The sequence below is a fragment of the Canis aureus genome, chromosome 14 (genome assembly GCF_053574225.1).
Source record: "Canis aureus isolate CA01 chromosome 14, VMU_Caureus_v.1.0, whole genome shotgun sequence".
NCBI lineage: Eukaryota > Metazoa > Chordata > Mammalia > Carnivora > Canidae > Canis > Canis aureus.
The window spans coordinates 26,537,222-26,562,518 of record NC_135624.1 but is presented as its reverse complement, the minus strand read 5'-3'; the positions used below and the strand labels follow the sequence as shown (position 1 = coordinate 26,562,518).

Below are 25,297 nucleotides of genomic sequence, written 5' to 3'. Positions count from 1 at the left end.
TGTATAACATGGGTTTTCTACCCTCCTGGATTCCTGGAATTAGGACACTTTATGTTAAGACAATATTTTGGAGAGGAGATACCTTCAACCCTAGAAATCATTTACACTGTAGGATGAATCGGCCTTTTTTAACAGATCTGAAAGCAGTTGCTAGATGGAGAAGGTGGAAAGAACAAGACTTCTGGGAGTTACAAGTGGAGTGAAATACCAAAGGGTGGGAAAGGGGTAGGAACAGGATTGTCACACACTGAAAATGAACTTCACCTCTGTCATGAATTTACTCTGTGCTGGGACCATCCCAAAGCTTTACTCTGAAAGGAGGTTATCATCAAAGAGACCTCCATACTGTGTCTGGGATTTATCTTTATTTATATTACCTAACAAATTTTATATAACACATTTCTGGGTCAGGAGGGGCTGTGTCTTTACATATGTAAACTAATTTAATCCTCCCAACAACCACGTTAAATAAGTATTATTACGATCCCCGTATGACAGATGGGGAAACTGAAGCACAGAAAAATTGAGTCATTTGCAGGATGTCCCACAGCTTCTGAGGGGCAGGGCTGGAATTCAAATCCAGGCAGTCTGGCCCCAAAGTCCATGCCATTAACATCTAAGCTGTAAAGGCAAAGGGACATAAAACCATTGGTATGATTTTATTTTCTTTTGGGGGTAAGTAAATGAGTAAGCTCTTGTGATGAGTAAGTCATTTCACCATTCAACTTGAAAGGCATCATCAAGACTGTCAGAACCGGTAACCAGAGAGTGGCTTATGAAATTGACGGTGACATTGATTAATTCATCTTCTTGACTCATTCAACAGGTATTACCAAGCACCCTCTATGCCATTGGCTGGACACTGAGTAGACAATCATTAGTAAGACGGTCAAGGCCTTGCTTGCTCAGAGCTTACCATCTGGATGACACTCAGGCCCCAACTGATAATTGCAATATGGATGGCAAGTGGCAGGTGGCAGGTGTGGGCCAGCCCGCTATAGGAGTCCCAGGATGCAGAGGGCAAGGTCTAGAGAAATGACACCTATGCTGAGCTCTCACAAATGAGCAGGAGTTAGCCAGATGACAAGGCAGGGGCAGAGTGAACCAAACAGCAAGAGCACATACAAAGTCCCAGTAATGATGGAGAACAGGATGGTTGGGAAAACAGAAAGTTGAGTGAGGCTGGTGTGGCAGGGGGGGTGTGAGGAGAGGGTGAGGGGTGAAGGTGGACAGACGCGGGGCCGGATGCCACAGGGCCATGTGCCCTCCTGTCCCCGTGCAGAGTTGAGGCTTATCCTGGGGTCAAAAGGAAATAGATCCGGGGAGGCACGAGGGGTCTTTAAGGCAGGGAGGACCAGGGGCAGATGTGGGCAGGAGAGGACCTGCAGGCAGTGGTGGTTTCCAGTGACTGTAGGGAGCAAAAGACACATCTCTACCCCTAAGCTGGGCCTCTAGATCTGTGGGTTGATTACAGAAAACTGGGCCTGACCACCATAAGTTAAATATAACAGTTTACCTCAGATGTCCCGCTTCTCCTTGAAACAATACAGACTTGGCAGAGAAAACACGCCCATAAAAGAAACCAGCTCCGGTGATGAGAGAAGCCAAACTAAAGAGTCTCTATGATTACAGACTAGGAAATCTGCGTATCTGGTTAACTTTCTTTTCCCTGAGCCCCATCAGGCAAGACCAAAGTGAAGACCAATGGGGTCACAGTCATGGTCTGGAAACTAGACCCACCAGGGCCAGTCGAAGCCTCCGTCCCCCTCTCTCAGATTCAAGGAGGCCTTGGCACGCCTCCTGTGCACAAGACAGTGCTCCCCTTCATCCACTCATGTCATTCACCTTCCCTTTGCCACTCACCTTGTGCCCCTGGTCACATCCCTAGTGGCCTCCATCGAGGGCTCCTCACGCTGCTGGGAGTTCCCAGGCTCTTGCTTCCCATCCAGCGAGCCAGCCCACTGTCTAACCCGCTCTCTTCTATACAGTCAGGCAGATGGTTTTGGAACCTCTTTGACACAGTCACAAAGCTGAGCAAACCTTAGATCCCTGGGAACCTGGAGGCACAGCCAGTCCATTTCCCTAGTGAGCTTATCTTGACTGATTGCTGGAAAGCCGAGCACTGGAGACACAGGCATGAATGAGACCCATCTCTGCCCTTGAAGGGAGCCTAGCCTCATAGAGGATCCTAGCCCCTCCCTTCAGAAGACTTCTTAAAGCCTGACACCCAAGCATTGGCACCAGTAGAATATCACCAGGGGATGGTCGGCGGGGAGGCCCTCCAGGAAGAGGATGCACGCAAGGTCCAGTCTTAGCCGGCTCCGGCATGAGGGCAAATCTCCCCACTTAGTGCAAAAGAGAGCCCGGGGGCTCTGCTCCATCTTGAGCTGAGAGAGAGAGTAACAGCAACAGTGAGGACAATAGTAACTTACTATGTTCTAGACCAGCTCCAACCAATAGAAGTTTCTGTGATGCTGGAAACATCGTATAATCTGTACTGTCCAATACACCAGCCACTAGCCCCATGTGTGCATTTGCAATGTGGCTAGTGCGACTGATGAACTGAATTTTTTAGTTTAAGTTCATTTAAATAGCCACATGCGACCAGAGGGTGCTATATTAGACAGCACAGTACAGGGTATTGTGCTAAGTACTTGATGGGTAATAAATTAATACTAACAAAGAACAATGAGCTAAGCATGATTATCATGTTCATTCTAGGAATGTAGAGACTGAGGTCCAGAGAGGTTAGATAATTTATCCAAGTCACTTAGTAAGTGTAGAGACAAGATACAAATCCCCAAGACTGGGCAGCCCGGGTGGCTCAGCGGTTTAGCACCACCTTCAGCCCAGGGTATGATCCTGGAGTCCCGGGATCGAGTCCCACGTCGGGCTCCCTGCATGGAGCCTGCTTCTCCCTCTGCCTGTGTCTCTGCCTCTCTCTTTCTCTATCATGAATAAATAAATAAAATCTTTAAAAAAATTATTTTAAAAAAATCCCCAAGACTAAGCCTGAAAAGAAGAAACAGTTCCCTCATTGTTCATTCATTCATTCATTCATTCATTCACTCACTCTAGAGGCAGAGAGTTGTGCCCCCGTGCTATGCGGTGGGGATATAGACATAAATAGGATGGGGTCCTTGGCCAGAGGGAGAAGACCATCTAAAGAGGGAGACAATTGCTTCTTGGCCTCTTGTCTAAGATGAAGTGTAAAGAGGGAGACAGACAGACTAAAGGAAACCTTCACATCAAGAGACAACTGCCATGTTCAAGGTCAGCTCACAGTGCTGGGGAGCCCTCAGCTGGGACCGTTAACCCAGCATAGGGACGTTGGGACTCTTGAAGACAAGCAGGATTTCTATATTCACAAACAGAAGCCCCAGCCAGGTGCCCTGATTCCTTTCCAGGCCCCCCCTCCCAGGATGAGGACCTCCTGAGAGGACAGAGGTGGACAGACCCTGGGAGGTGGGGATAAGGTCACTCCTGCCTTATGAAGCTCACGGGACACCCAGCAACTGAAAACCTCCTGTGACATGCCCTCAGTTGTCCAAATTGCCCACCGGTAAACCATTCAGACTGTAGCTTCCAGAGCTTTCCAAGATTTGCATCTTGCGGAGCCTAACCTAGCACTCGATAATAGGTCTGCGATGAAGGTGTGTTTAGCATCAAGTGCCAGCTCCACCACACAGTGGCCTGGTGACCCGAGGCAAGCTTTTTGTAGCTTTCTGAGCCTCAGCTTCCTTGTCTGAAAAACATGGAGAACAATATTTATTTTCCAGGTTTGTTATGAGGATTAAATGCGTATGAAGCCCCTGATATTCTGAAGGCCATTAGTAGATGGCTACTATTATTATGAAGATTATTGTTGATTAAAGCTAAACGTAGACCATGTCCCCTTGCTCCCCAACACTTCCCCCAGAGTACTGAGGCAAAGGAGAAAATCCAGAGTGTGGAAAGTGGCTGAGTGTGCTGAGACCTGGGGTCCTTTCTGAACCCGATCACTGATTTGTGTAAAATTGGATGGCTCCTAACCCCACCCTGGGTCTCAGTTTCCTCATCTGTAAAATAATACTACTAGCCCAGACCTGGCGATCTTCCCAGCAAATGCCTAAAGGAATGGGGCGAGGATAAAATAAAAATGAGCCAAGGGAACCTAATGTCACGGTTGCTGCTGACAGTGCCAGATGGGAACATTGACTTACTTTTACCAATTATTCTGATTTTCAACAGAAGCTAGACATCTGGAATTTTTGTTTTAAAAAAAAACAACAACTTAAATTATTTTTAAATTATATTTTTTTAAAAAAGATAACTATTTCAAACTTTCAAACACCGTAAAGTTAAACACAGCGGATCTTCAAGCCAGGGCTAATCCAGTGGCTGGCATTTTAGCCTCCGCAGACCAGACAACCTCTGGGCACCTCTTGGTCCTGATGGGCAGCAACTCTGCCCCCAGGCCCCACCTCAGCTCCATTGCCCCCTTTGCCTGTTTCTGAGAAAACACATCTTTCAGGTCCCCTTTTCAGTTCCTTCCCCCACGTGCGTCACAAACCTATAAGGCCTCAGAGGATGCCCCGTTGGGGCCCAAGACTCCTAGAACCCTACAGAAATGCGTCCTAGCAAGTTCTCCTTGCATTTCCAGAAGCCTCTGTACCTCTCAGTTCCTGGTTCCACTTTGTGACGACTGATTTCCTACACTGACCTCATTCTCCACTTCACCAAATGGAAAGGGTTGATGAAATCATCATTTCAGCCCCAATGTGGCAGAGCAGATGTGAAAACCAAGGCTGAGCTGACAGCCAGAGCATCTTAAGGGCCATCAACATGCCAGGCACTGTTGAAAGCCTGCGGTAGGTGAGCACCTACTTAATCTTTGTGGCAAACCCATAAGGTATTCAGGAGGAAGTCTAGCCCTGCTTGCCGGCATCATGTCTCCCCCTCTTCATGGGATCATGTGTGCCTCTGCATCCTTGTATATTCTGACCTCTCTAAGACGCTCTTCCCTCCACTCCTGATTGGCGAGTATTGCAACTGACCCTTCAAGATATCCCCTCTGTGAAGTCATCCTGGGCTTCCTACATCTGCGTAGCGTGTATGTCTCATCATTGCAAGCCTCCCATTGAACAAGCACTGCACTGTGTGTTTGTCTCCCCCATGGGACTAGAAACTCCCTGAGGGCAGAGCTAGGGCTTACTCATTTAATCCTGACAACACAGCAGGCTTAATACATGCTGTCCAAGGTGGCCTACTCTGAATCCCTCCCCTTGTTCTGCCTGCACTTCTTGCCTAACCCCAGAGGAGCCCAGATACCATGGCTGGGAGACATAGCCATTGCATCCACCAATGGTGTCACCCTGTATCAGTTTACCAGGACTGTCACAACAAAGGATCATAGACTAGGTGGCGTAAGCAACAGAAATTTATTTTCTCACACTTCTAGAGGTTAGAAGTCCAAGATCAAGGTGTTGGCAGGAGGGTTTCCTCTGAGGCCTCCCTCCTTGGCTTTAGATGGCCATCTTCTCCTCGTGTCTCCATGGTTTTCCTTCTGTGTGTGTCTGTGTCCTAGACTCCTCTTCATATAAGGACATTAGTCAGGTTGGATTGGGACCCATCCTGATGACTTCATTTTACTTTAATGACCTCTTTAAAGGCCCTATCTCCAAAAACAGTCACATTCTGAAGTTAAGACTTCAACATCTGGATTGGGGGGTGGGGTGGGGGACACAATTCAGGCCATAACAGACCTCAATTTCCCTCCTTCCTGCTTCCCAAGGTAACCTACATGCAGCTAGAATCATTTAAGATCAGTCTGGGAGAGCCCTTCATGGGCTTCCAGCCCAAACTTTGCATTTCACAAATGGGAACACTGAACCTTATAGAGGGAAAATAGCTTGCCATTAAAATCATCCAGCAAATTACATCAAAGCTTCTGACTACTGGCCCACGAGTCTTCCTGTGACCCCCACACCCATTTATAAACACCATTTTTGCTATTTTGAGAACCCCTCTCACCTGCAGAGCAGAAGGTAGGCTGATGGGAGACAGGAGCAGATTTCCTGCCAGTCACTCTCCTCCCTGGTCCTGCTCAGTGAATGCCAAGTTTCTAAAGTTGCTCTCAGCCACCTGTGAGGGGTGCACAAGATGCCCTGGTCACTCAGCTTGACCTCAGAGCTCCCAGAGGGGTATTTGATTGAAATATCAAGCATTTGATTTTTCTCCTTCCAGTTCAGAGAGTGTCCACTTAAAGGGCCCTCTTGCCACCCCACATGCCTCCCAGGACCTGAGAGCCACCGCCATTGCCCTGGGGGCCTGTGGAGCAGCACCTGCACCCCTTGTCCTATATCCACTTTAAGCCTGCAAAGGCCAGGCCAGGGCAGCTCACGTCTGTCTAGTCCAGGCCTCTTCAGAACAACCCTCAGTGCTTCTACACTGGGACAACCCAAAGCCCTCCACAGTTTCACATGCCTGCAAAAGAAATTTGGTCCTCCCCAAACTGCTTGGGTTCAAATACTTTCTCTAGCCTCTTCTAGCTATGCAATTGCACAAAAGTTAAATAGCCTCTCTGGGGGTTGGTGGTGGTGTGATAGCAAGACCTCCCTTATAGAATTTTGTATATTAAATTCACTCATATGTGTACAGCACACAGAGTAGTGCCTGCATATATTAAGTCCTACGTAAGTATTTGTTAAATTCATATATACGTGCTCTCCACTCTACCCAACACAGCCAACACAACAACGACAAGCATTCTCAAGAACCTGCGATGTGTAAAGCACAGTTCCTGGCAGGAAAGGCTTACGGTTACAGGTGAACTTGATAAGGGCCTTGAAGGTTAGGGAGAAATTCCTGGGGCGTGGGGGAAGCTGTAGAAATCCAAGTAAAGGGAGAATCACGAGTAGGGTCAGGGTGGCTGAAGAGCCCATGGCGTTGGGCAAACACTGGGTGTGGCTAAGGCTCTGAGCAGAAGGGGAGGTTGTAGAACCAGAGGCTGAAAGGACAAGAGACCAAATCTTGGCGAAGTGGGATGCTGGGGAAACAGGTCTCAGGGACGCAAAGCACTTAGTCCGGGAATGCACCACGCATGTGCCCCTCGCTGGGCCTTGCTTATTCTGGTCCTGTCCCGGCGGCTCACACTGCCACGTTTTGACTCTGTTCCAGCTCAGCACTAGGCCTGGGATACAAAACTGGATAGGATGTACACAGTCTCTGCTCTAGAAGCAAGCACAAAGTTGAGAGGGAGAGGGGGCAACTAATGAGCCGCTTGAGAGTGGTGTAAAGAAAGAATGAGACAAAAAAAGAAAGAAAGAAAGAAAGAAAGAAAGAAAGAAAGAAAGAAAGAAAGAAAGAAAGAAAAAGAAGAAGAAGAAGAAAAAGAAAGAAAGAAAGAAAGAAAGAAAGAAAGAAAAAGAAAGAAGAAAGAGAGAGAAAGAAAGAAAGAAAAAGAAAGAAAGAAAGAAAGAAGAAAGAAAGAAAGAAAGAAAGAAAGAAAGAAAGAAGAAGAAAAAGAAAGAAAGAAAGAAAGAAAGAAAGAAAGAAAGAAAGAAGAAAGAGAGAGAGAAAGAAAGAAAGAAAAAGAAAGAAAGAAAGAAGAAAGAAAGAAAGAAGGAAAGAAAGAAAGAAAGAAAGAAAGAAAGAAAGAAAGAAAGAAAGAAAGAAAGAAAGAAAGAAAGAAAGAAAGAAAGAAAGAAAGAAAGAGACCCTGGACATGGAGCAGCTCCAGCGGAACATGGGAGGTCAGGGAGGACTTTCCAGAAGATGGGACATGTGAGCACAGTGATGAAGGGCACCTGAGCCTTCGCAATAGGGTAAGGTGAGGAATGTTCCAGTCTGTGAGTAGGCACCAGAGCGTGAAATGTAGCCTGGCATGGCTGGAGCAAAGGGCATATAGAGGCCAAGAGGCAAGGGATAGGGCTTTGGGGGAGGAAGTAGCCAGAGCTGGTGGGGCCTTGTGGGGCAGGACAAGGAATTGTACTATTATTCAGGAGCTAATGGGCTCCAGAGATGGACTTTGGGAGGGAAAGGGCACAAACAGAGCTACATTTTAGAGCAAACACTGTTGGTTCCCCCGCATCAGAGCCTGAGACACGAAAGTGAGTAGCTGTGGTTTGTGAGGTGACCCCAGGAAGCAGCAGTGACAGAATGAGGAGAGTGGATTGGGGATGGGGGTAAGACTAGAAGAGGTGGGGGGTTACTGAACTGGTTACTCCTGTGAACAGCAGAACTCAGTCCCATTGGGGACCCTCTGAGAAACCATTAATGATCTTGACATTGTCACCAACTTTCAGTTCCCACCATTTATTTTTTTTTAAGATTTTATTTATTTATTCATAAGAGACACAGAGACAAAGGCAGAGACTTAGGCAGAGGTAGAAGCAGACTCAATCCCAGGACCCCAGGATCATACCCTGAGCTAAAGGCAGACACTCAACCACTGAGTCAGCTAGGCATCCCCATTCCCTGCCATTTAAAGTCTGCCTCAGGAGACACTCATTCTCTCTCCACCCATTGCTCTTCCAAGCATAGACACTGACTGGCTTTCCACTGGCTGTGGTTTTGAACAAGCCCGACATGTGTGAAATAGGACAGTTACAGCGTGCATGAAACCATCTTCACTGCTGTGCTGAGGTCCGGTGGTCTAAGGAAGGTGTGGGGGGCACAGAAACATCTGCAGTTATCCCCTTTGGTATAAGATGCATCCGTGACAATTACCTTCTGTTGCAATTAACAGAAAAACAAAATTAATAGTAGCTGAATCAAGTTAGATTTTTAATTCATCCTTGCATTAAAGACGTCCAGAAATAGTGGCTTATGGCTGGTATACTTCCTGAAGGGCATTCTCCAAAGGCCATTCTCCAAATGGCCCAAGGTAGCTGCTAGAGCACCAACCATCAGAACCAAGTTCCAGGCAGCAGAATAGAGCCAGGAGAAAGAGGAATGCATGCTCTGCATTTTAAGGAAACTGTCTAGCACGTCCACATGACACTTCACTTATATCTTCTTGGGCAGAGCTTAGGCACAGAGTCATTCCTAGCTGCAAGAGAGGCTGGCAAATGTTGTCTTTTAACTCATTGGCCATGTATCTAACTAAAAGTAGGCACCCTATAGCTAAGAAGGGAAAGAGAATGGACCTTGAGAGGCAGCTATCAGCCCCTGTCACAAAGATATGAGGCAGAGCCAGGAGGTTAATTCAGAAGCAGTTGTCATAATCCAGGGAGAGATGAGAAGGATCCAAGCAAGGGGAATGGCAGGGGTGGATGAAGAGGAACTGTGCATGCCAAATGCCTGGGTATGGATTTGGCAGAACTTGGAGAGGGGTGTAGAGAGGAAAGGAAGGGCAGGAGTCAGAAATGAATCCCAGGCCCTGACTTGGATGGTGAGGTGAGTGGAGATGCCGTCCATGCAGGAAGAAAATACGAGAAGGTAAACAGTTTAGGAGAAGGTGATGAGGTCCTCTGCAGTCATGCTGAGTTTGTGATGCCAGAAGGATACCTAGAGATGTCCAGGAGGTAGACATTGGGTGACCAGGTGGTCAGGCGACAGCAATTTAGGGGCATCAGCCAGTGGAGAAGAGGAGCCCTCAGAGTGAGGACACAGAGAAAGGGGGAAGGGGCTCATGCAGCATAGCAGGCTGACATCAGAGGATAAAGAGCATGGGAAGCTGGCCCGTGTGAACTGCATCAGAGGGCAGGAGGAGAGTCAAGGGTATTTATGCCCCTGGTTGGCTGTGCCCCTCTTGTAGCTACACTCTCTGGGTTCTGATAACCACTTGGCCTTCCCATTGGGCCTAGAATGGGTAATGGTTCCCTGATATTATTCATGCTAGAGTGCTGCACCATTTCCTGGTACATTCTCTTAATTCTTCCATACTTTTTAAAGAGTGCCTTCATTATACCCTCCTTAATTAGATAGGTGATAGATAGATAGATAGATAGATAGATAGATAGATAGATAGATGATGGATACATGGATAGATTGGATGGATGAGAGATGGATGGATTGGATGGAGGGGAGATGATAGATAGATAGATAGATAGATAGATAGATAGATAGATAGATAGATAAGTGGATGGGTAGATGAATGGATGAGTTAGATGGATGGGTGAGTGGGTGGAGGGACGAGTGGGGGAGTAGATGGATGGATGGGTGGATGGATGGATGGATGGATGGATGGATGGATGAATGATGGATAGATAGTTTGGATGGATGGCAGATAGATAGGTTGCAAGGGAAGATGAGATCACAAGAGAAACTGGGAAGTGACAGCAAGGGAGGTAGCAGGAGAACCACAAGTCAAAGGAGAAGTGAGCTCAATGTCTAATGTGACCCCCACATTAGTTAGGAGAAGGGCTATGAGACATCCACTGGATTTGCCAAAAGAAGGTCACTGATGACCTCGGTGAGAGCAGTTCCATGTTATGGGAGAAGCCAGATTGCAATGGGTAGAGCTGGAGAAATGAGTGGGAGATGAGGAAGTAAGGCCACTGCTTTCTCCCTCATCTCCCCCTAAAAAGCCTGGCTCAAATGTCACCTCCTCCATAAACTTTCTCTGAATCTCTGTTCTTCTTCTCTGCTCCCTGAGCATCCAGCTGGCCATCTGCCGCAAATCCATGGCTGAGCTCTCAGGGCCAGGGTCTGTGATACTGGACATATACAATACCATGGAAAGAGCACTGGACTTAGAGTCTAGAAACATGGGCTGGAAGCCTAAAAAACCACCCAGCCTACCTCCTCCAAGCTCCTGAGAAAGAAGCACATCTTGTCTGACTTGGTCAGAAACAGGTTCTGGGACCCTGGCCAGTACTCACTGCCCCATACATGGAAGGGTGCCCCTCCAACTGCCATCAGTTGTGTGGCCTCCTACCAGGTCAGCATCCAGTAAAAAGATCACAGCCCGCCCTGCCACTGCTCTCATCTGCTTCCTTAGCCATGAGAAAATGTAGAAGCCTCCAATGGTCATGGCCATCCCTCTTTCCCACCATCTCTAGGACTGGTCAAGGCCAAAGGCAATCTCTATTACAAAATAATAGCTGAGTTGTTCCTGGGGGCCCACTGAGGAGCCCAGCTGCTCCCACTCAACCAGGCTGGGCTGTCACTGCCCGAGCCTGTCACTTCTGGTTGAGTCAGCTCAGCCCTACCTGACCGCTGAGACCAAGGCACCAGCCAGGGTTCCAACACTAGAAGGAAGAATGATCTAGAGCCAACCACGAAGCTGACCTTTATGGGCTACTTCCTGTGTAGACGGAGCTGTTCTAGCATGGTACTTTCATCACCTCGGCCCTACAACAGCTCTATGAGACATGCCCTATTCCTATCTCACTTTATGAATGAGGGACCCAGAAAAGATCGACTCCTGGAATAATTTGACATCTTCAGATCCAAATATCGCTTCTTGGCAAAATTATGAAAGAATGAGCATGGAAGGAGAAGACACCGAATACTTTTCCTGGGCACCTTGTATATGCCAGGAGCGTTCTCCCGTTTGATACTTACAACTCCCGGCAGGGCTGTATTTTATGGATTTGCAGATCGAGCGTTGAAGAGAGTAAGGATTGCTCAGAGAGTCAGGCCTGAGGCCCAGATTATGATTTACACCCAGGCCACTCCTGCTTAATTTTCTCAACTCTGCAAAGCAGGCAGTGTTATCCCCATTACACAGACGAGAAAGCTAAGACTCAGGAAAGTCAGAATGACTTGCTCGAGGTTGCTGTGTAATTTGTGAGATCTGAGGGCAGCAGAGGAGGGAATGTAAGGGGAGAGCAAGGATTCAAAGTGAGGTTTCTGACTTTGCAGCCTGTTGACAACAGGCAGGGAAGACGGGATTGGGGGACAGAGGCTTTTCTCTGCCCTTCAGTTGTGCCAGGGCTTCTGTGGCTTTTATGCACCCCCCCCCACCCGTATTTTGCACTTTCAGCCTAGTTCCCCACCCCCCAGCCATGCACGACAGCAGGAGACGTCAGGGGTGGGAATTTCAGCCACCACAAGGGGTCCATTCCCAGTCCCATCCTCTGACCTCCTTGCTCTCAGTGGAGAAAGGGAAGACGGAGGATAGGCCTGATAGCACTGGCACCTCCCCATCTTCCCAGCTCCACTCTGCCCCCGTAGGGCTACCACTCTGGACCTGCATGAGGGGCGCGGTGGACCAAGGATGGGTTGGCTTCTCGGAAAAGTGATTCATTCACCTTTCACAGAAAAGACACAGACTTTCTTATTTTCTGGGCCCAGATCAAGGTCAACTTTGTGCACCCCTGTCCTTAGGGTCTCCTGGGTGATACCCAGTCTGGAAATGTGTGCCTTTTTAAGACCTCAAACCTGTCCAGGGTCCTGCTCAGCAATCGGTGCCCTGGGCCATCCCCCAGGTCTTGCCTGCTGGGAGATACTTTCAGTCCCCACCCCGGATCGTGAAGACCAGCCCCACCTCCCACCCATAATGATAGGAAGCCGGCATGGTGATGCTTTCACCAAATACCTCGCCACCTTCCCAGCCCTGAGAGTGGCCTGTTCCCAGGATGGGTTGATTTAGATACTCTCTGGAATGGTTCCCCAGATGTTTCCCAAGTTTATTTAGAGTATCTACATAAACCCAAATGCTGTGGGGGTTACCATCCCCATAGTAAGGTGTGGTGGGGAAAAACGAACAGATATCAGAGTCGGACAAATGTGGCTTCAAATTCTGACACCACCAAGTTGCTTGAGCCTCTGTGTTCTCATCTGTAAAACAGAGCTGGTTATCAGAAGTGCTGAATATGGACGCAGTAACGCCTCTCAGGATTGTATGAAAATTGGAGAAATTAAAAAAAAAACCTGGAGAAATCAGCACCTAGAAAATGCCTGGCACTCTGTCCAAATGGGAATTTGGGAATTGCCCATCTTCGGCTGCCACTTCATCACGTGATCCTGCAGCCTCCCATGAGCCTCACGCCCAGACTCAGCATCCCCAGTGCCCCATGACTCCTGCCTTGAACAATCAGGAGTAGGTCTTTCCGGACTTCCATTGCCAGCACTTCATCCATCATCCCTGGGACAAATGTCTTTTGCCCTTACATCAAATTCTTTCTCAGGATTATAAGCCCCAGAGATAGACTTTCTCATTGTTGGCTCATGTCTCGAGGGCTGAGAGCGTGGGCTCTCTCTGCAGCGTTGACCCCTGTCCTCTACAGGGTCATCGCCTCCCGGGGCTAGAATGTACCAGGCCCCCATTCAGAGAGAAGGTTCAGCTGCCCCTCCCCTTCCGGCCCCACTGCCCAGGCTGCACAAAAGTCCCTTAGGGGTCTCTCCGCTGCTAGCCAGCTATAAGTGGTTATGGACTTTTATTTCCACCTCTAATTCACACACTTGGCAAAGTTTAGCAAAGACCACACAATACCTCGTGACCCCACTGACTGATGGTCATGGCACCTACAGGGTTCTCTTGTCCACCAGATCCTGTCCACAGATATAAAGCCAAGGAGAATAAATACTAGCTGAAGAAATCAGCCCTCGGGACTCCACCCCCCAAAAAGCAGCAGGATAAAGTTCAGAGAAGATGAACAGCTTACTGGGGTCACAGAGCTAGTGTGAAGTAAAGTCAGGGTGACCTTCGTCCCTCCACCCTACCTGCCTCCACAGGCAACCCACCTGTGGTCCCATTTTTGCCTCTTACTATCCCTTCTCTGGACCCTGGACATCAGAGAAGTCAACGACTCCTATACTATTTACCTTGAATCATAAGTTCCACTTGACAAACATTAAGACCCTGGACAGCAGAAGAACCAAAGAAGCTTTTTTGAAAGGCGGTTGCCTTGGCCCCACCCCAGACCCACAGGCTAAGAATTTCCCAGGGGGCTTCCAAGCATGTCTCTTCCTGAGAAGGGTGGTTCCAATGTAGAGCCAGGGCTGGGAACCACCAAATCTAAAATTAATCATAGGAAATGAATAATGAGCACCTACTAGGTGCCAAGCCGTGTCACTGTGGCTAATTTTGCCACAACTCAGCAAAGTGGGCTTTCTCAACTCCACTTTCTGAAAGGAAGGGAAAGCTTCAAGAGGTCAAGGGGCTTCCCGAGACACCCAGTTGGTACAAAGCAGAACCAGGGTTTGAATCCGGTCTTTCTGATCTCAAAGCCCACACTCGCCTGCACCCTTTATGTGCAGTCCTACTGTGAGAGAGCCCTGCGCTACCAGAGCCCAGGGAAAAAGGATGAGTCAGACCTGTGCCTGGTCTAGGAGCTCACACCTGAGTGGGGGTGGCTGATACATAAGGAGTTAACTTATGCACAAAGCTTCCTGAGAAGGATAAACAGAGGTTCCAAGGGCTATGAGAGCCCAGTGGTGTGTGATGAGGACACGGGGAGGGGGGGAAACCAAGGAAAGCTTCTCGGAAGAGGTGACGATTGAGCTAGGTTTTGAATGATACCATAGGTACAGGTATCTATCACACCAAGTGCCAAGTTCTACATCTGATCCAGAAGAAAGAAAGATACATAGGACACAGTCCTTGCCCTCACGATGCTGGGAGTCAGCACGCTGCCTTCTCTGAATCTCCCATTTTCTCTGCCAGAAATCCCTCAGCTCCTCCCTCCCTCTTCCCCAGTCCCCATCTCTCTGCTCCCTTTGGTGCCTCAGCATCCCCCTTGGCCCCGCACAGCGAGCCCAGCCTTCTTGGTTGTCCAGGAAATGGGGTGCTCCAGGCCCAGAACCAGGGAGGAGAGAGGCACGGGGGCCCCGCCCAGGCCGGGGGACAAGGAGGTGAGCTTCAGAGCCACAGAGTGAGTCACAGCACACAGACACCTAAGCGATGGGGATAATAAGACACACTTCCCTGGGAAGTTGGGGAGAGAGATGAGATAGGAAGAGAAAGTGCTTTGAGCCTCTCGGAAGAAAGAACCCATAAACAGATCCAGGGTATTATTACCACGGTCATTACCTGCCTCAATTAAAGGGGTACGCATCTAACTACATGAGGAATCATTAACTCGTTCTGCAACCCACACATGGTTATATTTTTTAATATAATTTCATTTTTATTATTAACAGATAAGACCGGGAAATATTCTGCGAGTCATTCTGACATGTGAATACTCCCCTTTGGCTTGGGTGGGGTGTCATCCCTCCCACAGGGCTAGGCAAGGGTCCAGCCCAGGGGAAAGAGGCCGAGCCTCCCTTCCCACTCCAGCTCCTCAGCCCCAGGTCCTCCTCAAAGAAGTTCGGAACCATCTCTTGGTCCCCGATCCTATCCCCCAAACTGCCCTTCCTCTCAGCCCTCCACACCTGTCTCCGCTTCCCACATCTACCCACACCTGCCCGACTGCTTAGCGGGCAAGGAGAATGAGTGAACCACTGGGTGCCAGGCATTGGGGCGGCAGGGGGCATTGGGGGGGGTGGGCAACGATCAGTTAGACACAGTCCTGCTCGTGAAGTAGGTAAGTGCACCGGGCCCATTCATTCATTCACCCAGCTGGCTCTGAGCCTTGGGCTCTGGGAAAGGCAGGTGAATGACACATGTCCCCACCCAAGGAAACCCACCTATGAGGGGAGACAGACCCTCCAAACAACACAGAAATCCCTACCAATGTGTGCTGTAGTAAAGCAATGCCCCCAAGAGCTGGGGAGACTCAACAGAAGACTTCAATCTGCCTTAGAATAGGACTGGCAGGAGCATGCCCAGGAAGGTCCTCCAGAGGGAACAAGACAGGAGCTAGGCCTCAGGGTACTTAGAGAAGGAAGGGCATTGCCGGCTGAGGGAACAGCATGGGCAAGAAAGAAATCAGTGTTCTGGGGCAGGGTGGGGTGGTGGGGGGGGAGTCCACTGTGGCCGGGGAGGTGAGGCACTTGGGAGGAAGGGAGAGAAACAATGCTGATGTGGAGTGGGGGTGATCCAGAAGGGTCTGGTCTATCATGATGATACCAACCAGCAGCATTTCCAGAACCCTCCATGAGCCAGGCCAGGGCAAGGCGCTTTCCCAGTGACAGCTTTGTAAACCCTCAGGGCCGCCCCACCTAGGAGGCCCTGTTACCACCCTCTCTCTACTGAAGACCCCTGGGGTCAGGAACACACAGGCTGCCCAGCAAGGAGGGGGAAAAGCAGGCTCACAGGCACCCTAGGTTTTAATGCCATATAAGGACTTATTTTGAGGCTAGAAGGGTAATTTAGTCAGAGGGGAGGAGGAGCCACAGGCTCCTTGGGGTAAAGTGATGGGGTAACTGGGGGACCCGAGGTGAGTGGGGCGCATCAACCACTTGGAGAGGGCAATGGGGGAAAAGGCTGCAATAGGTGGGTCCCCCCCCCACTGCGGGGAGCAGGCTGCCCCCCAGGGAGAGCCAAAGCCCCCACAGGCAGCCCAGCCCAGCACAGAGTACATCGCAAAGGGCCAAGCTGGGAACAACCTCATGGGAAATGGGAAATCTTTGGGTTCCCCTCCTGCATAATTTGCCAGGCTGCCACCCCGTTAGGCTTCCAGCGCCCTCAAGCAAGTCAATAGCATCCCTTGCTGAGATGGCGTTAGATGAGGTCCAAAATGCCTCTCCTGGCTCAGAAGGTTCTGGGTCTGCTCCTCACTTCCCCACCCCTGTCTCACTGACTCGCTCCGCGCTCTGCTCACCTCCGCACCCTGACCTCTTATACTCTGGCCACACAGGACTTGACTGAGTGTCTCACCGACGCCTGGCTCTCTTTTCTTGTGACCGCCCCCTCCTTATCCTTTAGGGTTCAGCCCTCGCTGACCCTCCTGCCGCCCCCCTGCCTGTCCCCCACTCCCATGACACTCTGGTCTTCCCCAGCCGATGCTTTTCTTGCTAATAATCTGGTCGTGATCTGGCTCCTCACAGCTGCCGAAGCCGGATTTGTTCCCTGCTCTGCTCCCCGAGGCTGAAACAGTGCCTGGCACGGAGTGGGGCTCATGAAGTCATTTTGGGGGTGAATGAGTGAGTAAACAAGAGAACGACTGAGCAAATGAAAGCGTGTGCAAACCCTGCGTCGTACTTTAGCTTGTACGATTCCTCTTGCCTGGACCATCCCCTCCCTTCCTGCCCACAGCCCGCCTTGGCCCCACCAGCTTTGAGAAGGTGTCCTTGGGATCTATAACACAAGGGGAGGCTCCTCTTAAATGTCCACCGTAGGACACGTTGTCTGAATATCCCGAGGCTGCAGAAAATCCTCGTGATCATGCTCTGCTCTGTGTAAACCTGCCCCCACCCCGATACAAGCCAGCTCACCAAGTCCCGACGCTGCTATACACAAAAATGGGCAGCAGAGAAGGGAGGTGAGGGGTGCACATGCCTGAAAGTGAGCTCAGCCACCAGAAGGGGATGACTCACTGTAAAGGGTTTTGAACATGACATCGCATCCTATAAATGTAGCCTCGCCTGCTTTCCTTTTCTGCACTGATCAAACACTCCCTACACAGGAAAGAAGCTGACGCTCCGATCCCGGGGTGCTAAGACCTTATGATCACGTTGCAACATAAGACCTGATCACAAGCAATCACCATAGAAGACTATCAGCTAAGTGCCAAGAGAACCCCACCTCCGGAACTCCACGTCTTTATCAGGGAATAATCCCCAAATCTGGCCCCACGCCCATGAGCACCTGGGTGTTCGGTTCCCTTTCTCACTGAGCGGTGTTCACGTCCCTGCTGGATCTCCTATTTGCATTTTTCGTTTTTTATCTCCTCTGGTGGAGAGAGAGAGTTACAGTGAGCCTGCCCCAGACCAAGTGCATGTTGCCAAAACCAATCCTGGGCTGTCTGCAGAATTTGCTGCCTCCCGTGCCTTGGAATTATTTATGAGTGCTTGCACTCAACAGCTTGCCTCCAGCAAGTTCACCCAGTTGGGCAATGTGGCCAAACGGCCAATGGGGAGGGTAAATGCTCACCCCTGGAGTCCAAAGGTTTCAATGAGTATTTGGAGTTTGTAAGCACACTTTCAAGATCCTTTAAGGGTGAAGGCAAAGGTGCTTTAGGCATATATACGAAGAGAGATCCCTGAAACCGTAGGGCGATAGATGAGTCGGGTAAGGTGGCTCTTGGCACTCCTCGGGGACTGAGACACGAGAGTTGCCAAAGCTTCTCAGATCCTATCACCCCCACCTTGAGCTGCCTGGATGATGAAATACTCTGAAGAGTCTGAATTGCTTTTACTGGTGAGCTGAGCTAAACCCAGCACCCCAACCTACCTTGCAGGTGATCACAAAGGATGATGGGTGGGACCCGTGGTGCCCCCACTGGCGCTTTACAGACCAGAGCACAGCTCCCCTCCTCCAGGGCCACCAGCCAGCATAGGGGAGGAGGTCCTTCACTTATTAGTTAGCAAATGAAATGCCAGGTGGAAGCACAGTGTTGAAACAAAACTAGATGCATCCCCACCCCGAGGCGTGATGAAACACTTGGAAGAGGCCTTCACAGGCACTTGGCACATGCCTGAGAGAGCAAGGGAGGTGGGTGCTGGGGCTGAGGACACCCTGGCTGCACTTGAACTTGAGCATACCGCCCAGTGGTGGAGAGGCAGAGGATGGGGCGGGAAGAGGACATCGGGAGATTAGCGTAGCTGCCTGGGGGAAAGCCCAACCAAGACCAAATTTGGCCAATAGATTCAGCCTTTGGTGACATTAGAGAGTCTTTCCTTTCTAGTTGAGTATTCCAGCCTGAGCCTGGTAGTCCTAATAATTCCCTAAGACGTCACTGCCAGGAAAATCAGGAACAGAGTTCTGCTCACAGAGCGGGGAGGGAGCAGAGGAAAACGGAGTTGAGGAGGGAGGCGGGAAGGGAGGGAAGCCAACAGAATGAAACCTTGGAGATGGTATCTGTAATGTTTCTGATCTGAAATATCCAGAGCTTCCAGCCGTTTGAAAAAATTTCCCCATTGAATAGATTGATGTGTGTGAAGCAAGCAGATACATACCCGGTGTGTGTGCTAGAATGGTGCGTGTGTGTGCACCTGTGGGTGTATTTGTGCATGTGTGTGTTTGTGGGTGTGCACAAGTGCATATGTGATAATGTGTGCATTTGCATGGTATGTGCGTTTGCGTGTGAGAGTGCATGCAAGTGTGCACATGTGTGCATATTTGTCTATCTGCTTGTGCAGCATCTCAGATTGAGAACAGCTCTGGAATAAAGAGCTGTTTACCATACCAGCTGGATGACCTTGAGCAAGGCGCCTCATCACACTGGGCCTATTTTCTCACTTATTCTAACTCCCAAAGCCATGCCTGGTATGTAATAATCACTCGATAAGTATTGATTCAATGAGCAATTGTTATTTAAGGATAAAGCTGCCCATTTCTTTGGGTTGAGGAAACGACAAAATGAGAAAACACATGCATAACTACTCTCATACTCTCTCAATGCTTGACACGTAATAGAAGCCCAATAAGCCTTAGCTCTACACCTCCCCAAATTCTGTTTTTATACCCTGGAGTAGAAAGAGGTTGATGAAGGAAATGATGCATAAGATCACGTCTCCTACAGCTGGCATCTTTGGGCTGAATTCCACTGACCATATTCCTTTTTATTTTTAAATTTTAATTCCAGTACAGTTAACATACAGTGTTATACTAGTTTCAGGTGTACGATGTAGTGATTCAGCAATACTGTACATGACCCAGTGCTCATCATGGTAAGTGTACTCTTAACCCCCATCATCTATGCTCCCCATCTCCCCACGCACCTCCCCTCTGGTGACCATCTGCTTGTTCTCTATAATTAAGAGTCTGTTTTTTGGTTTGTCTCTTTTTTTTCTCTCTCTTTGTTTTGTTTTCTTTAATTCCACATAAGTGAAATGATATGGTATTGGTCTTTCTCTGACTTATTTTACTTAACATTATACTCTCTAGCTCCGTCCATGCTCTTGCAAATGGCAAGATTTCATTCTTTTTATGGTTGTGTAATATTCCATTATATATGTATATATGGCGGCAACATTTTCCTTATCCTTTCATCTATTGATGGACACTTAGGCTGATTTCATAATTTGGCTACCGTAAATAATGCTGCTATAAACATAGGGGTGCATGTATCCCTTTGAATTCGTGTTTTTGTATTCTTTGGCTAAATATCCAGTAGTGCAATTGCTGGATTCTAGGGGAGTTCTGTTTTTAACTTTTTGAAAAACCTCTATACTGATTTCCAGAGTGGTTGCACCAGTTTGCATTCCCACCAACAGTGCAAGAGGGTTCTTTTTTCTCCACCTCCTGGCCAACACATGTTGTTTCTTGTGTTATTGATTTTAGCCATTCTAACAGGTGTGAGGTGATACCTCATTGTAGTTTTGATTTGCATTTCCCTGTTGTTAAGTGATGATGGACATCCTTTCATGTGTCTGGTGGCCATCTGGATGTCTTCTTTGGAGAAATGTCTGTTCATGTCCTCTGCTCATTTTTAAATCAGATTATTTGTTTTTTGGGTGTTGAGTTGTGTAAGTTCTTTATATATTTTGGATACTAACCCTTTATCAGATATGCCATTTGCAAATATCTCTCCCATTCTGCAGGTTGCCTCTTAGTTTTGTTGATTATTTTCTTCGCCGTGCAAAAGCTTTTTATTTTGATGTCGTCCCAATAGTTTGTTTTTGGTTTTGTTTCTCTTGCCTCAAGAGACCTATCTAGAAAAATGTTGCCATGGCTGATGTCAGAGAAATTACTACCTGTGTTCTCTTCTAATTTTTATGGTTTCAGACCACTGACCATATTCTTAAGCCAATTTCCAGAGGCTTCTGAGTTCCCATTATGTTATATATTAGCTAAGCCTCTTCTCCCTGATTTCAGTCAAAGATTGACAGCAATTCATTTGCAAGAATTAAATGCAAGACTGAATTTTAATGACTCAGAAATTCGAGGCCAACTTTGCTTTCAGTGACCTTTAAGGAAAGGAAGCCTAGGAAGTGACCTGGTACCTGACCTTCCATCTGGTGGTATACCTGTGGGTCATGATCTTGCAAAATAGGAATAATTATCCTCATCATGCATTTAAAGGGACAAAAGCTTGGAGAGGTCAAGTGACTGGCCCAAGGTCACCCTACTCGCTCCAGAGTCCTAGATATTCAGAAGCATCTGGAAAGTAAAGTCTCTTCACTCAGGCAGAGAGAAATGAGGTGTCTTAAGTTCTGAACCCATAAACATCTCAAAATCTCTGACTAGTCAGCCCTGGTTGAGTATTGGCAGATAGAGCCAGGGCCATGTGGCAATAAGAAAACTAGTCAGGTGGGACTGGAACAGTGCCTCTGAGGTATTTCACAAACACGGGGAACAAACACATTGGTGTCGCAATCCTGGCCACCCGGAGCTGCCGCGTTGGCTGTTTTCTGAGCATGGACTGTGGATAAGGAGTTGGAGGGCTGAGGGCGCTAGGACTCCTAGGTGGGTGGCCATCAGCCCTCAGGGGACAGGTTTTCAGTCCTCAAGCCCCTTAGGGTTATAGCCAGATGGAACTACTCCTTCCAGAGTGCCAAGGGCTACTCCAGACCTGGGGCCTTCCACAGTCCAGAAGTAACCTGCATTTCCATCTTCTCCAACTACTCTCTTTGACAGACACCAACACCCAGACTTACTAGACTCTGACTGGATCCCAAACATACCTTTTCTCCACCATTTCCATCCCCAGGAAACAGACTCTCCTCTGCCCTCAAAAGAACTATTCATCTCGCAATCCCAAAAACAAAAGTTAATTAAGACCAAATCTCTCTTAGCATTTCACAATGCCCTCTGGGATAATTAATATAACTGGTATGAACTGCTTCGTAAAGTCAGAGCACAAATATGGTCACATTCCACTTATTTTTCCAATTAATCTCTTAAGCACACATCTACATTAAAAGCAGAAAGTCCAGCATCTCCCTCTGGAGGTTCCCCTCCCTTCCAACAAATTGTCCCAAAGCCCTGGGGACAGGCCAAGTAAAAACAAAAATGAGCCTCGCACATACCAGGCAGAGAGGAACTGCAGTCTGTTCGGTTTAGAACTGCCAAGGATTCTCTCTGCCACAAATTCCTGCTACCACACAGTGTCACTGTTGAAACTCATGCCTGCACAATTTCTTGGATCCATAGAAAGGCGGAAACCAAGCCCCTGCCTGGCAGCCAGGGGCCCCGTGCAGAGCTCTGAAAGCATGACTCTTCTCATTCATTTTCTCATACTTCGTTATTTCCCAGGGCACAAGACCACTGCAGGAACCCAAAAGCAGGACCGATTCTACTTTCCACCCCAGACAAATCCCTTTTCCCTGGCCTGTGAGCACTGACAGGAAACACGCTTTTAAATATCCGGAGTGGGAAACACCTTTTCGTATCCTTCTCTGCAGAGCGTGAGGGCTACTTGCTCTGCACCTGCCCGTCTCTGGGAAGCTGCCTTTGGTTCCTTTCTTCTCCTGCCTGCACCCTGATGTGACTGGTAACCTCATGAAAGTAGAGAACAAAAACCCCAGTTAAATCTCCAGCAGGACACCTCCTATTAGCACACCTGTGACATGTGCAGTAAATCTCAGGGCATAGCCAGAGGATAGTAATTATGTTTGGGAAGGGCCTACTGTCTGCCAGGCACTTTGACACATATGATCCTGTTTAATCCCACGACACCAAGCAAAGCAGTGAGAGCAGCGTTTTCCAGCAAAGGGAAACGAGGCAGAGTGGTGAGGGGGCCCAAAGCTAGACAACTGTAGGGTGCTCGAGCATTCTCTCCTTGCCTGGGGAGCCTGCCGAGGATGACTATCGAGGATGACTATCGAGGAGGTCAAACGGAGAGAAACAGCCCGAGCAGGCTGAAAGGGATAAAGGGATCCCAAAAAAATGCATCCCAAAGGGTTGTGTGAGGCCAAGGAGCGGCTGTTACTTTGGTAGAAGATAGGAAGAGAATGGGTTCATTACAGCCCCTAGAACTCAGGACACTGAGCTCCAATAATGACAAACCAGTAATGGTCGAAGCAGGGGTTGAATCCCAAATTTATCTGGGACTTATCTACCGGGTCAGAGGTGAGGCTGGGACAGAGAGGAAGAAAGATATGCCTCCTCCAGCGGGAGGACTCTTTTGGAGTGGACTTCCCCATGCAGGCAGGAAGTGAGCACAGGCAGGGAGGAATGACTCGCTTTTTCCTATTTGATAAGAGGCAGAGTCTCCGTGTCTACTAGGAAACAGCAGCACGGGGAACAGCAAACTGTAACAAATGAAATAAGACACTGGCTGCTTGCACAGCAATTAGAGAGAAACTGGGATTTTTTGCTCTAAACTTCCCCAAATGTGAGCATGGTAAGATGCAGAATGGATTGAAAGGCTCATGTCCCTCTCATCATGGGCATGGCATATCCGAGGCTTCTGTAAGCTGTATCTCCTTGTAATTTTCATAGAAATGGGTGATGGGCACTTAGGGGGGCACTTGACGGGATGAGCACTGGGTGTTATTCTGTATGTTGGCAAATTGAACACCAATAAAAAATAAATTTAGTATTAAAAAAAAGAAATACTCTCATAATCACCGATAATATCCACCGATTGTGAATCACGTGCCAGGCATTGTTCTAGATGCTTCTATATGTTTAAATTCATTGGATGCTTATAGCAACTCTATACAATAAGTAGTATTATTATCCCCATTTTACAGAAGAGGAAACTGAGGCATAGAACAATTAAGGATTTAGCCAAAGATCATATGGGTGACAAATGGAAGAGCCTGGATTTGAACTCTGGCAGTCTGGCTCAAGAACTCATGCTCTTCTTTTTTTTTTTTTTTTAAGATTTTATTTATTTATTCATGAGGGACACAGAGAGAGAGAGAGAAAGAGAGAGGGGCAGAGACACAGGGAGAGGGAGAAGCAGGCTCCATGCAGGGAGCCCGATGTGGGACTCGATCCCAGGACTCCAGGATCACACCCTGGGCTGAAGGCGGCACTAAACCACTGAGCCACCTGAGCTGCCCAAGAACCCATGCTCTTTACCACCATCTATCCTGCCCTATAAAGTAGACATTATTATCCACACCAAATAAATGAAGAGGTAGAGGTCCGGCAGATTATATGAGTCATTCAGTCATTTTGGCGGCAAAACCAACATTTGAACCCAACATCCACACTCTTAACCACGTGGCAATAGCAGCCCTCACCCTACCCTGACTTGCAGTATGATGCTCACATATCACTTCTCTTGATGCTTCTGTTTCTTCACCTGGAAAAGAGGAAGAAAAAACTTGATATTTTCCAAGAACCTGCTCAGCTCAGACCTCCCAGGACAGGTGAGAAGCTTGAACATCCTAGGGGATCACCTGAGTGGAAGACCAGTAACTTTCTGGCAGGCAAACCACAGCCTAACTCTCACCAGCTTTTCATTTGCACGCAGATAATCCAAGGTTCCTGTCATGAGTCCTTGTCCACCCCCCTGGTAGAGTGTCCAATAGGGCTGCCAATGGTTTCTCCCATTTCTGTTAGTACATCCTGCCCCTCCCAGCAGGAGCTAGAGTCTATTTTCTCTACCCTTGAATCTGATCTGGCTTTGTGATTTACTTTGCCCAACCAGTGTGGTAGCAATGATGTCCTGTGACACCTGAGCATGGCCTTAAGAGAGTGCAGAGCTCCATCTCCAGTTTCTTAGGAGCCAGCTGCTAGACCACAAATGACGGTGAACCACATGGAGAAGAAAGGTCTGAATGAGAACCCATCTTGGATGTCCCGGCCCTGGCAAGCTCCCAGCCAAGTGCAGCTACTTGACTATCCCTGGCTACTTCACATGGAACAGAAAACTGCCCAACCTGGGGGAGGAATAATAAATCCTTGTTATTTTAAACCACTACACGTTGGAGTAATTTGTTACATGGCAATTGAAAGAACCCCATTTCCTCCACCTTATCTTTTCTTCACCACGAAAGATTACTCCATAACTCACAGGTGTCAATGTCCATTGGCTTATGGCATTTAAGTGTGCTCATACCTTTGTGATTAGGGATGACTAACTACCTAAGGCAAAGGGCAGTAATGTATGTGGCTTCCTTCATTCAGTGTGAGCATCTATCCCCCAGGAACAGTCTAAAGACCCAGAGACAAATAAGACACAGTCCGTGCCATCAGAAAACCATGTTTTGGGATGAGCTGGGTCCCCTTTCAGCACAGCATGAGGAATGGGGTCAATTGTTCATTCATCTGATACCTGTTGAGTGCCCACTACACACATCAGGGACCGTGCCACCCATTTGTGCTAGTGAGCCAAGCCCTCATCCTACTTACATCTTAAGGCTATTTTATTTTATTCCAATGATCACAGAGGTGCACATGAAGCTCTATGGAGACATAAAAGAACTAAATGTTGAGATGGTCGAGGTAACAGTGTATCGCCATTATAGATTATGATTCTGA

The 25,297-nt window shown here is 48.3% G+C and overlaps 2 long non-coding RNA genes across 4 annotated transcripts; one reads left to right on the top strand and one right to left on the bottom strand.

The window, feature by feature from the left end:
• Window positions 1-5,401: 5,401 nt before the first annotated feature.
• LOC144283301 (uncharacterized) lies at window positions 5,402-18,310 on the bottom strand. Of its 2 annotated transcripts, none has more exons than XR_013351742.1 (3): window positions 18,149-18,310; window positions 6,013-6,123; window positions 5,402-5,572 (listed from the first exon to the last, which is right to left on the bottom strand). It is a non-coding gene; the product is annotated as an uncharacterized LOC144283301 (long non-coding RNA). The 2 variants fall into 2 exon arrangements; XR_013351741.1 differs by lacking the exon at window positions 18,149-18,310 and adding an exon at window positions 17,564-17,767.
• On the top strand, window positions 17,868-25,001 carry LOC144283303 (uncharacterized). Of its 2 annotated transcripts, none has more exons than XR_013351746.1 (3): window positions 17,868-18,115; window positions 19,530-19,587; window positions 24,465-25,001. It is a non-coding gene; the product is annotated as an uncharacterized LOC144283303 (long non-coding RNA). The 2 variants fall into 2 exon arrangements; XR_013351745.1 differs by lacking the exon at window positions 17,868-18,115 and adding an exon at window positions 18,288-18,409.
• Window positions 25,002-25,297: the final 296 nt, after the last annotated feature.